The sequence below is a fragment of the Tursiops truncatus genome, chromosome 3 (genome assembly GCF_011762595.2).
Source record: "Tursiops truncatus isolate mTurTru1 chromosome 3, mTurTru1.mat.Y, whole genome shotgun sequence".
Classification (NCBI taxonomy): domain Eukaryota; kingdom Metazoa; phylum Chordata; class Mammalia; order Artiodactyla; family Delphinidae; genus Tursiops; species Tursiops truncatus.
Window position 1 is genome coordinate 29,658,841 of NC_047036.1, and position 12,416 is coordinate 29,671,256.

General features: G+C 42.5%; 1 long non-coding RNA gene across 1 annotated transcript in view; it reads left to right on the forward strand.

Moving 5' to 3' along the window:
* Positions 1-10,617, forward strand: part of LOC141278266 (uncharacterized) — a 43,481-nt gene extending 32,864 nt beyond the window's left edge. The window contains exon 3 of the long non-coding RNA XR_012330653.1: positions 5,355-10,617. This is a non-coding gene — a long non-coding RNA (uncharacterized lncRNA). The remainder of the gene's footprint in view (positions 1-5,354) is intronic.
* Positions 10,618-12,416: the final 1,799 nt, after the last annotated feature.

Genomic DNA, 12,416 nt, shown 5'->3' on the forward strand with positions numbered 1-12,416 from the left:
GCCTTTTTTCTTCTCCTCATGAAACTGGACCCTAAAACTGTGGTGAGAAAATTCCTCCCTGTCCTTACTCTCCCTTCCCTCCAACCAACCACACACACACACACACACACACACACACATACATACACACACAGCCACACACACTCACACACACTCACACACACACTCACACACACACACACTGTGGTGTGTAAGTATGTTTAGTTCTCTAAAAATACTTCTTTTAAAACCATGAAATTTGTTTTCAACTTGTACATCAGGTGACATTTTCTGAACACCGAATTGCACTCAAAAAGTGAGTAAGAAGACCAGACGGTAGCAAATCCTCAGTTGTTCATTGAAATGCTTCTATATCAGGAACATTAGAAAAAAGCCTGAGCTCCAGGGAAGGAGCAACTGTCCAACACAGTCAGCTGGTGGAGCTATTCACGTACTCAGAACGGGCTGGAGAATTGGCTGTCAAGTCTGAGTGACCGCCAAGTGCTTGGTATACACTCCAAGGAAGCACAAGACCATCCCGTAGAAAGCAGAAAGTTGAAAAACAAAGTGCCTGCATTCTGTCTGTTTGTTCGAAGGTCGAGTTCATCTGACGGACGTGAGATGCCCTTGGGAGGTGAGGACGTTCTACAAAGCAGTAGGATTGACAGCCACCCCTTCTCCTTCCTCTGCTTTCCAGCACTGAGGCATTCACAGTTTTTGTGTGCCCAGTTAGGTGGCCTCATCGATGACATTATCTATTTTAACTAATCTGCCCCTCACAAAATGGAGTTCCACATGAGCTCTGGGTTGAAGATAATGTTTGCAACATGCAAATTCACAAACCTATACAACTACAATGGCAGAGGTCCAGTTACTCTTTCTTTTATATATAAATTTATTTATTTTTTATTTTATTTTTGGCTGCATTGGGTTTTTGTTGCTGCGCGTGGGCTTTCTCTAGTTGCGTCAAGCAGGGGCTGCTCTTCGTGTGGCGCACGGGCTTCTCATTGCGGCGGCTTCTCTTGTTGTGGAGCACGGGCTCTAGGCACGCGGGCTCAGTAGCTGTGGCTCAAGGTCTCTAGAGCGCTGGCTCAGTAGTTGTGGTGCTCAGGCTTAATTGCTCCGCAGCAGTGGGATGTTCCCGGACCAGGGCTCGAACCCGTGTCCCCTACATTGGGCAGGCTGATTCTTAACCACTGTGCCACCAGGGAGGCCCGGTCCAGTTACTCTTAATGTGATCCCTTCAGCAACAATACAAGAAGAAAAATGACTATTTCGTCACAACTGATAGTAAATTGGATCCCCCAAAGCTGACATTTTCAGGATGATTTAATATATGGATGTGTAAACATTATCATTAGTGGTGGCTTTGCCGGTCGTGTAGATTGCATCTTGAGAAAATAGTTAATAATGGTCCTACTTGTGTATAATTTATATAAATGTAGGTTCAAAATTACTAATAAAAAAAATTCCTTACTAATAAAAATGTGTGACCAAAAGAGTTTGAATATCACTAAAGTTCCAAGTATGAAATTTTTGAATTAAAATTTTAAAATAAATGTCTATTGTGAGTTCAGAGTCGTTAGAGGAAGAAGGGCCACATAGGCCAAAAGCAGTTTTACTGTCCGAGGATAAACAGAGCTGTAATGTGGAAAAGTGAGAGAAGACGCTGTTGGTTGAAAGGGATATCGAGGTACCGTGGAGTGTATTTAACCATCTCTACCTGTCTCTGCAGACAGACTGTGAACCTCATGTGGTCAAGGACTGTGCCTATTAACTCTACAACCCCAGCTGCCAGCCCCTTACCTAGGATTGGTTGGGGCTCAAAACAACTTTTGCTGGATGAATGGATTCAAAAAAACAAAGAACTAGGGGAATTTGACCTTTGCTTTATAGCAAATATCTCTTTGCCCCTTAGCATTTCCCAGTGTGGAGGAGTTATTCCAAGATGGAAAGCTACTCTGTGTCCAGTAGAATTCAAATGACAGCAGCAAGAGCCTGGGTTGATAGGAAACGTCAACTCCTGCAAACAGCTGGAAACCCCTCCCCACTCTGGGCCTACATTAGCCTTTGCACGTCACTCTCTATTACGCCAGGCACAATTTTGCACCATATTTTTGTTTCTGGTTGTCTCCCACTATTAGTTGAGGAATTCCGGAAGGGAGACAAGGATCTTACTCATCCTTGTTTTCCTAATACCTAAAACAATGACAGACACAAAAGAAAGGGGCAGGGAGCAAATACATATGAGCACCTACTCTGTGCCTGGCAAGTGATATGTGCTATCTGCTTTTCACATTGACCCTGTGAAAGTTAAATTACATTCCAAGGTCACACAGTAGGTAAGGGATTCAGGATTTGAACTTAGGCTTGACTCCAAGTCCCAGACTCCTCGCACTACGCCACAATGGGTTGATAAATGTAGGGCACATAAACTAATTGATTAATTAACATAGACTCTTCATCGTGATGCTCAGATGGTTCAGTGCTCACCACCACGCAAGGAAGCTCACTTCATTCTCAAGACCCCTAATTATATTCTACCATCTTTATTGGAGTATAATTGCTTTACAATGTTGTGTTAGTTTCTGCTGTATAACAAAGTGAATCAGTTATACATATACATATGTTCCCATATCTCTTCCCTCTTGCGTCTCCCTCCCTCCCACCCTCCCTATCCCACCCCTCTAGGTGGACACAAAGCACCAAGCTGATCTCCCTGTGCTATGCGGCTGCTTCCCACTAGCTATCTACCTTACGTTTGGTAGTGTATATGTGTCAATTTTACTCTCTCACTTCATCCCAGTTTACACTTCCCCCTCCCCGTGTCCACAAGTCCATTCTCTACGCCTGCATCTTTATTCCTGTCCTGCCCCTAGGTTCTTCAGAACCTTTTTTTTTTTTTAGATTCCATATATATGTGTTAGCATACGGTATTTGTTTTTCCCTTTCCGACTTACTTCACTCTGTATGACAGACTCTAGGTCCATCCACCTCACTACAAATAACTCAATTTCATTTCTTTTTATGGCTGAGTAATATTCCATTGTATATATGTTCCACATCTTCTTTATCCATTCATCCGATGATGGACACTTAGGTTGCTTCCATGTCCTCCCTATTGTAAATAGAGCTGCAATGAACATTGTGGTACATGACTCTCTTTGAATTATGGTTTTCTCAGGGTATATGCCCAGTAGTGGGATTGCTGGGTCATATGGTAGTTCTATTTTTAGTGTTTTAAGGAACCTCCATACTGTTCTCCATAGTGGTTGTATCAATTTACATTCCCACCAACAGTGCAAGAGGGTTCCCTTTTCTCCACACCCTCTCCAGCATTTATTGTTTCTAGATTTTTTGATGATGGCCATTCTGACTGCTGTGAGGTGATACCTCATTGTACTTTTGATTTGCATTTCTCTCATGATCAGTGATGTTGAGCATCCTTTCATGTGTTTTTTGGCCATCTGTACATCTTCTCGGGAGAAATGTCTCTTTAGATCTTCTGCCAAGACCCCTAATTATTAACTTCCTTTCATTGAACTAAACTCTACTTCCCTACAGCTTGACTTACTGCTCTGGTTCTTCTCTGGAGACACAGGAAAACTGTAAACCCTCCTTCCACAAAATCAGCCCTTAGCTTATGAAGACGATAACTGTGTGTCTCCCCCCGACCAAGCAGTTCTTTTTCCATGCCAAAATGACCAAATCGCTTGCAAGAAGCAGAAAAGAAGCCTGATTTTAACCTTTCAGTCACGGGTCCTTTGCCTTATCTAGCTAGAAGGCTCTTGCACTCCTAACAAGTAGACTCAAATGGGACGCTTTCCTGGCATTCTTTTATGCATCAAAACACGGCAGTGAAATCCATTGGCCCTTGCTTGTTCCCCTGTGAATGTCACTTATGCTAGTGACCACTGCGTGCAGGCCTAGAGGGGGCTCGTGACTCACAGGATGCCACTGAGTGGGCTCTATGGAAAGTACCTTTATCGGTTTCAAAGCGTGGTCTCTCAAACCACCATCAGAATCACTGGAGGTCCACGTTAAAGTGCAGATCCCTGGGCCACTCCAGAGCTCCTAGATTAGAATTCCTAGGATGAGACCTGGACTCCTTGCTCGTTAATGAGCACTCCCTCCTTCAGTGATTCTAATACACGCCCCAGCTTGGGAGCTTCAGATGAAAGCAGGGCTGTGTCGAAGTCACGAGGAGGTTGCCTTTTAGTGCAATCCATGTTGGTGGATGGCAGCCAAAGTCTGTCCATTTAAATAAGGAATATTTTCCTAAGTGGGATTGTCAATATTTATATAACATAAGAAAAGCAAAGGCATCTGCCGAGACAATTTAGCAGCAATCACATAAAAAACATGGTGAAAAAATGGAATCCTATGGTTAGCGGGGCTGACCTAGCAGTACAAGTGGGCACCTGCACCAGCAGATGGACTGGATGGCAGATGGGATCCTAGTGTTAGTTTGGACCCATCTGGGTACTGGATTGACAAGGGACAAAGGGGTTTCTACCAAACTCGGTGTCTCCTGTGGAGTTTTCACTGAGGCTTTGTGAAATCTTAAGGATTTCTGAAATATAAAACAACTTTCCATCTCCACTCCCAACCTCTTTTACTAAAAGGAAAGGTATTTTACCTAAATTGCATAAACCCTAAAGTTCTTTATGGCTCATGTGATACTTAGATGCATTTAAAAAAACGCACACACACACACAGTCCATGAATCAAAGTAATGAAAAGAAATTCCATTTTCAGTTGTGTTTTTTAGAGAAATTAAGAGAGATTCAAATCCTGTCACCCAGCAATATTTAAAGTCCCCTTTCCCATTGTTCTTTCTCTGTCGTATCTCTCAGCTACCCTAAGGCTCTTTCTCATCACCCCGACTCTCAATTCTGTCTCTGGTAGAGCCTTTGTACTTAGTGAGGCTGAAAGGTCAAGTGTAGGGAAAAGGAACCCACAAAGCAAAAGCCTTTGAAGAAATCATGTCCTGAATTCTTAGGCATTCTTCTCTAAGAGCCATTGTGTGACCTATCTGGGACATTTTCATCTTCTATAAAATGGGGTCTTACAGTTTGCGAGGTCATTTCCATCACTGTGTTTTCATTCTGTTCAGTCTATAGGGTCTTGCATGTGTTTAAAATAGACAGAAGCCACCAGACAGGCCACCAAGGGGATAGAAGTTCATGAACAGGATAGTTTGTGTATTTGATTTGGATGATATAAAACGGTTAATTTTATGTGTCAGCCCGACCGGGCTAAGGGATGCAGAGAGCTGGTAGAACATGTCTGGGTGTGTCTGTCGGGGTGTTTTCAGAAGAGATTACTATTTGAATCAGTAGACTGAGTTACAAATATCGTCCTCACCAATGCAGGTGGGCATCATCCAATCCGCTGAGGACCTGAACAGAACAGAAAGGTGGAGGAAGAGCAAATATGCTGTCTCTGCTTGAGCTGGGACACCCATCTTCTCTACCCTCGGACATCAGCACTCCTGGTTCTTGGGCCTTTGGACTCCAGCCCAGACTTACACCATCAGCTCCCCTTGTTCTCAGACCTTTGGGTTTTGACTAAATTCCAACACTCCACAGGCTTTCTTGGGTCTCCTGCTTGCAGATAGCAGATTGTGGGACATCTCAGCCTCCATAATTGCATGAGCCAATTCTTCTAATAATCTCTCTCTCTCTCTCTCTCTCTCTCTCTCTCTCTCTATATATATATATATATATATATATACACATATATACCCTATTGGTTCTGTTTCTCTAGAGAACCCTGACTAATACAAATGGTAAGCAAGCATTTTATTCTCTTAATTTCAACTGTTTTATAAAAACTCAGAGCACCCATTTCTGGTGAACTGCTTGATTCTACCCAGCAGGTGAAAAGTCAATAGGGATCAGCAAGGGGTCTCATTCCCAGATGAGATCAAAGAGCCTGGACTCTGAGCTCAAACCAAAATATTTACATGATATCTTGAGGAGAACAACAGTATGTTGAAGAAGGACAAGGGTATAGGAGACAAGAAAAATCACTCAAGGATGTTGGGAATAACCTGGGATAGGAAGGGATGAGCTAAAATGTTGGGTTAGGTTTTTCCAGCTGTGATTTCTTAAGGAGCCATTGGGCTCAGAGGCTGGACAAATTGCCAATGTGGTAGGCCAAATCCCAGGATCCCAGTCTACCGAGAAGACGGTCTGTCTTTGCCTCTTAGTTACCATTCCTGGCAACAATTGTGCAAAAATACAGATTACGTCTCAGTACCCTAGAATTTCTTCACCATAATGACCCTGGATGAATTCTGCATTAAGAAATCCAGATTTATGAAACGGCAAATTATTTATGAAAAATCTTTCAGTTTAGTCACCACAGGAATATTCACAAGTGCACTTGAAAAATATGATTCCAGGTATGAAACTCTGATTTACCCATAGCTTTTCTAGAACACATCTCCTGCATCACAAGAAACACTGCAAAAGAAGACCACAAGGCCCAACCACTTACAGCAGCTGAGCAGCCCATCTGAGAAATAACTCTGAACCCCTTCATAAAAACATGCCGTGGCATGGTGACCTGGCAGTCACCGATTCCTGCCAGCTCATTTGCGGCCAGTATTTTTCACAGATGCTCCCTGGTGAGTAGCAATTTCCGGATAGTTTTCAAATGATTTTCATTCTGCCAGCTGGGCATAGTTCAGGGAGAACAGCTTGGAGAACTCAGCCAGATGGACCAATCAAAGGAGCTTGCCAGCCTGATTTGGAGTAGACTGGATTGTGTGAGTCTTGCCCTGAGGTTGGCACACCCCCTGTTGATTCCCATCCTCCACCTTACACTTCCCTAATCCCCTTTGTGCCCGCTATGAGCTCACTATGCAGCCATCTCCTTCCCTCCCACCACCTTCTGCCCAGGCTGACACCATTCAAGGGCAGGCAATGGGACAGAGTGAACCATATTCCAGGAACAGGAAAATTTCAATTTAAATCTAGTTCCAGTTCTGCCACTAACTAGCTGCATGGCCTTGGTCAAGTTGCTTAACTTTTCTGGATTTTAGTTTCCTCTTTGTTAAAACGAGAGTCCATCACTAGTCTCACGTAAGGCCTTGACCAAGTCATACAAGTCATTCTATTAAGCTGCACATCTGATGACAGCCTCACCACTGAGTATCTTTCCGGAGATATTTCAGGACTAGGATTTCAGAAGAAAAGCCATGTTAGCTGTTGAGCCTGCTTCAAACGACAGACTGGGGCGGAACATTAAATTCAGAAGAAGACATGAAATCTATTATTAATGCTGCTTGGGGCAAGAAGAGGCTGAAAGGAATGCAGCAGCTATAAAAATCAATGAAATGGAATTTATCACCTCTGTGTCAGTCTGACCTCCCAGGACTTTTCCTCCAGGGTCCCAAGGTCCTGAATAATGAACAGTGAACCAAAACATTCTCTCTGTGACCTTCAGGATATGCAAAGATGGAAGGATGATAAAAGAAAGGAGAAACGTTCTGGAAAGTTTAAATTTATTATTACACTCTAACTTAAAAATAATGTTTTCTCAGGTTATAAAATAAAGACAGAGATTTGGAGACTACTGGAAAATATAAATCATAAAATCACTCATAATAGAGATAACCACTGTCAACATCTTGACTATCTCCTTTCACCTTTTCTCATCTGGACACTATTAAAACAATTTCCTTCATTATTTTGAAGTGTCAGTCTTATCCTCAAACATCCTGGCTCATGGAAATCTCTGAATCCTAGAGAATCCAAAGTACGAGGACTATTTTTGATTTTTTTCCCATATTACATCCTTACCCAAAATGAAAAATAATGCTAGTAGGTGAATACATGAATATGTGGCAGAAGTGGGGGCAAAGTTAGAGGGTTCCTGTTGCTTAGCATTTGTAAACAAGCCTTTGTCTGTACCTCTGTTTCAGTATGGGGTACAAGGCGCTTTTTTCCAATATGCACTTTTTGCTCCTCCGCTTTAAATTCTTCAATGGTTTCCCATTGTACTTTTGATAAAATTCACACTCCTTAAGAGAAGTTTCTAGGACCATCATGGTCAGACCCCTGCCTCTGCCTCTGCCTCTGTTTATACCCCCCTGACCAATCTCTCCAGCACTCTCTGCTCCAGCAATACCGGTGCTTTGCCCAGGCTTCCCTCTTCCTGAAGCAGTCTTCCTCTGCCATTGTCTGGCTAATTTTTAATTTATCCATCCAACGAGGTTAGATCCTTTTGCTATACCCCCCTGTAATCTTCCCATGTGAACACTCACTGCATTTCAGCTATGATTTATTTTTTGCCTTGCCTACTAGGCTCTAAATACCTTGAGAGCAGTGACTAGCTGTTTTGCTCTCCACTGTATCCCCATCCCCAAGGATGGACTTTTTGCAAAGTGAGTATTCAATAAACACCCTTGAATATATTAGAGAATGGAAGCCTTCAGCCATATTAATCAAGAAAGCTCTTCAAGAGAACATAGACTACTATCTTTCTAAGTGGGAGTTGTTTTTTTTTTTTTTTTTTTTTTGCGGTACGCGGGCCTCTCACTGTTGTGGCCTCTCCCATTGCGGAGCACAAGCTCTGGACGCGCAGGCTCAGCAGCCATGGCTCACGGGCCCAGCCTCTCCGCGGCATGTGGGATCTTCCCGAACCGGGGCACGAACCCGTGTCCCCTGCATCGGCAGGTGGACTCTCAACCACTGTGCCACCAGGGAAGCCCTCTAAGTGGGAGATTTTGTAAGTGGTCAGCACTATGAAGAGAGAAAAAGAGAAATACATTTGTGCCTTTTTTGAAGCTTTAGAAAGTGGACATTGAGACCTTTCTATAGCTTTTGTAATGACTACTGTGACAGTTAACCTTCCCCAGAATAGGATAAGAACTAGGGAGATGATCAATACTAGCCCTGCGTCCTATGACCCCAGAGAGCACCAGTTACATTTGCATTCTACCATCTTTCTCCTCAGAGGGTTACAGAGGCGACCTCTAGCATCACAGGGCTCCATGACGCAGGCTCCTCACTAGCACTAAAACCTGGTAATGGTAAGCCACACATGCAGGAAATTTCTAGTTATCAAAGAAATAGAGACCTGGGGCTCAACTGAAAGTAGCAGAAAATCCAAAGTTACACATATTTGATATACTAAGCATTTTTCTATGAATATAGCAACGACTTTTGTCTTGACAACAATAGTAAATGGGCTTTCATTCTTTGGGTGAATAACCCCTTATTTTCAGGGAGGGGATCAGAGAAAGACTCAAATAACAGAAGCTAGATATTATCAATGTGCATCCGCCTTCAGCCTACCTACAAATGCAGCAGCTCCCTGCTCCAGCCAGCCTAGTTCTCTCAGTGCTTTCCAAAAATGTAGGAGGGGAATTGGGAAAGGACATGCTGTATCCCAACATCCCTAAGGGGTGTGGGGGGGTGTTAATCATTCTATCATATCTCTGATAGTTTCAGTTACTTATAACGAGCAACATAAACTGTGAAACTAAACCATGGTTCTATTTGTTCCATAAAAGTGTAAAAATCCCCTCCTTTATCATTATAGAAAATAAAATAATGAACAAACACCTCTTAAGGAGATACTTACCCCACCACATGGGTCCATCTAAGCTCCATGACCATTCTTTTCATATTCTGCTTTGCGGTACGCGGGCCTCTCACTGTTGTGGCCTCTCCCGCTGTGGAGCACAGGCTCCGGACGCGCAGGCTCAGAGGCCACGGCTCACGGGCCCAGCTGCTCCGCGGCATGTGGGATCTTCCCGGACCGGGGCACCGGCAGGCAGACTCTCAACCACTGCGCCACCAGGAAAGCCCGGTACAGCTACTTTAAAAGACAGTTTGTATCAATATTCCATTGCTTTTTGTAGCCAAATAATATTCCATTTAATGGATACATCATATTGTATGGATATATCACAAATTACCCATTTATCAGTTTATAGACATTTGCATTGGTTCCACCATTTGGCCACAAAAAGCGATGGAATAAACATGGATGAACCTTGAAAACATTAAGCTAAGTGAAAGAAATCAGTTACAAAAGATTGCGTATTATAGGATTCCATTTACATGAAATATCCAGAATGTGAAAATCTACTGAGACAAAAAGGAGATTAGTTAGGACTTGATGGCTAAGAGGTACAGCGTTTCTTTAGGGGGTGATGAAAGTGTTCTAAAATTGATTGTGCTGATGATTATATAACTTGGTGAATTTACTAAAAACTATTGAATTGTATACTTTAAATGGGTGAATTGAATATTCTGTGAACTATATCTCAATAAAGCTGTTACCAAAAAGAAAAAAAAAAAAAAGACAGTTTGACGGTTTATTCCAAAACTAAACATACTCTTACCACATGATCCAGCAGTCATGCCCCCTGGTATTCTTATCCAAAGGAGCTGAAAACTTATGTTCACACAGGAAACCTACACACTGATGTTTATAGCAGCTTTATTTATAATAGCCAAAACTTGGAAGCAACAAAGATGCCCTTCAGTAGATGAATGGATATATAAACTGTGGTACATCCAGACAATGGAATATTCAGCGCTAAAAAGAAGTGGGCTATCAAGCCAGGAAAAGATATGAAGGAACCTTAAATTCATATTACTAAGTAAAAGAAGTCAATCTTAGGGCTTCCCTGGTGGCGCAGTGGTTGAGAGTCCGCCTGCCGATGCAGGGGACACGGGTTTGTGCCCCAGTCCAGGAAGATCCCACATGCCACGGAGCGGCTGGGCCCTTGAGCCATGGCCGTTGAGCCTGCGCGTCCAGAGCCTGTGCTCCGCAACGGGAGATGCCACAGCAGTGAGAGGCCCACGTAGTGCAAAAAAAAAAAAAAAAGAAGTCAATCTTAAAACACTATATACTGTATAATTCAAACATGTGACTTTCTGTAAACTATAGAAATTGTCAAAGCATCAGTGTTTGGCAAGGGTTCAAGGGGAGAAAAGTGTAAATAGACAGAGCACAGAGGATTTCTAGGGACAGTGAAACTACTCTGTATGATATATGATACTACAATGGTGAATACATGCCATTCTTCATTTGAAACCTAATCTAAACTTTGGAGTGTGGGAGATAATGATGTAGGCTCATCTACTCTAACAAATGTGCCCCTCTGTCTGGTGTGGCCTGTTGTACCTATACAGGAGAGAATAGATGGGAAATCGCTGTACCTCCTGCTTAACTTTTCCGTGAACCTAAAGCTTCCCTGAAAAATAAAGTCTATCTCTTTAAGATCTGGAATAAAGTTTTATAAAAACATAAACTGTATATTGATGTTAAGACTTTTTTGCAAGTTCTCATACAGGAAAAGAAACTGGGTCCCTGTGGCCTAACAAGAATGTTATATTTCCTTCCTGAAGGTGGCATTTGTGTGCTACGGTCAAAGAATGTGTCCCTCATTGTTAAGGAAAAAAAAAAAGGAAAAAACTTTACCAGACGTAAAACGACTCATAAAACTGTCATGAGTAATTCCAGCAGCTGGGCTGAAATGAAAGGCTGCTCACAGCACCTCTGCTTCTCTGTGACAGGGGTGAGCGGTTATAGATTAAGATTATAGACTTACCTGCGGACACTGAGACTCATAACTCAATTTACAGGTGCCTTAGAGCTGAAAGAATATTTGCAGAGCTACTCTCTGGGATTTGTTACAGGCACCAGGAACTTCATGAGCTGTGGAAGGCCACAGATCCGGCTGAGACAGTCCAACAGGAGGGAGAGTTCTCAGACATGCACAGAACCTGTGACCAATTTACTCTCAGCCAAGGAACGGTGGCATTGTGGAAACTATTTGAACTTGAAGGGGAAAATCCCCTAATTAAAAGGTTTCTAAACCCAGCTTCTGCATAAGGATTCCTTCTAGGGCATGTTAAACACAGAGATTTCTGGACTTCAACTTCAGAGATCCTAATGTCAAGAGTATCAGTGGAGTCCGGAAGTTTACATTTAAGAAGCTTTCTAGAGTGGACAGTTACTCAGCTATATAAACAAAACAAACCACTGACATAAGAAACAACATGGATGAAATCTCAACAACAATATTCTAAGCAAAAGAAGCCAAACACAAAAGAGTAAACACTGTATCATTGTGATAATGTATATATATATTATATGTGTGATTCTATATTATATATATGAAGTTCTAGAATAAACACAACTGATCTGTGGTGATAGAAATGACATTGGTGATTGCACAGGGCAGAGGGTTAAACGGTGGATTGACTGCAATGGGGTATGAGGGAAATTTCCGGTACGATGGTAATGTTCTATATTTTTATTGACTGGTAGTTATATAGGGGTATACATTTGTCAAAACTCATCTAAGTGTACACTTCAAATTGTGTGCACTTACTTGCATATAAATTGCACCTCAATAGAGTTGCTTTAATCAGATACCTCCTAGGTGAGTCAGATGCACATAGAAG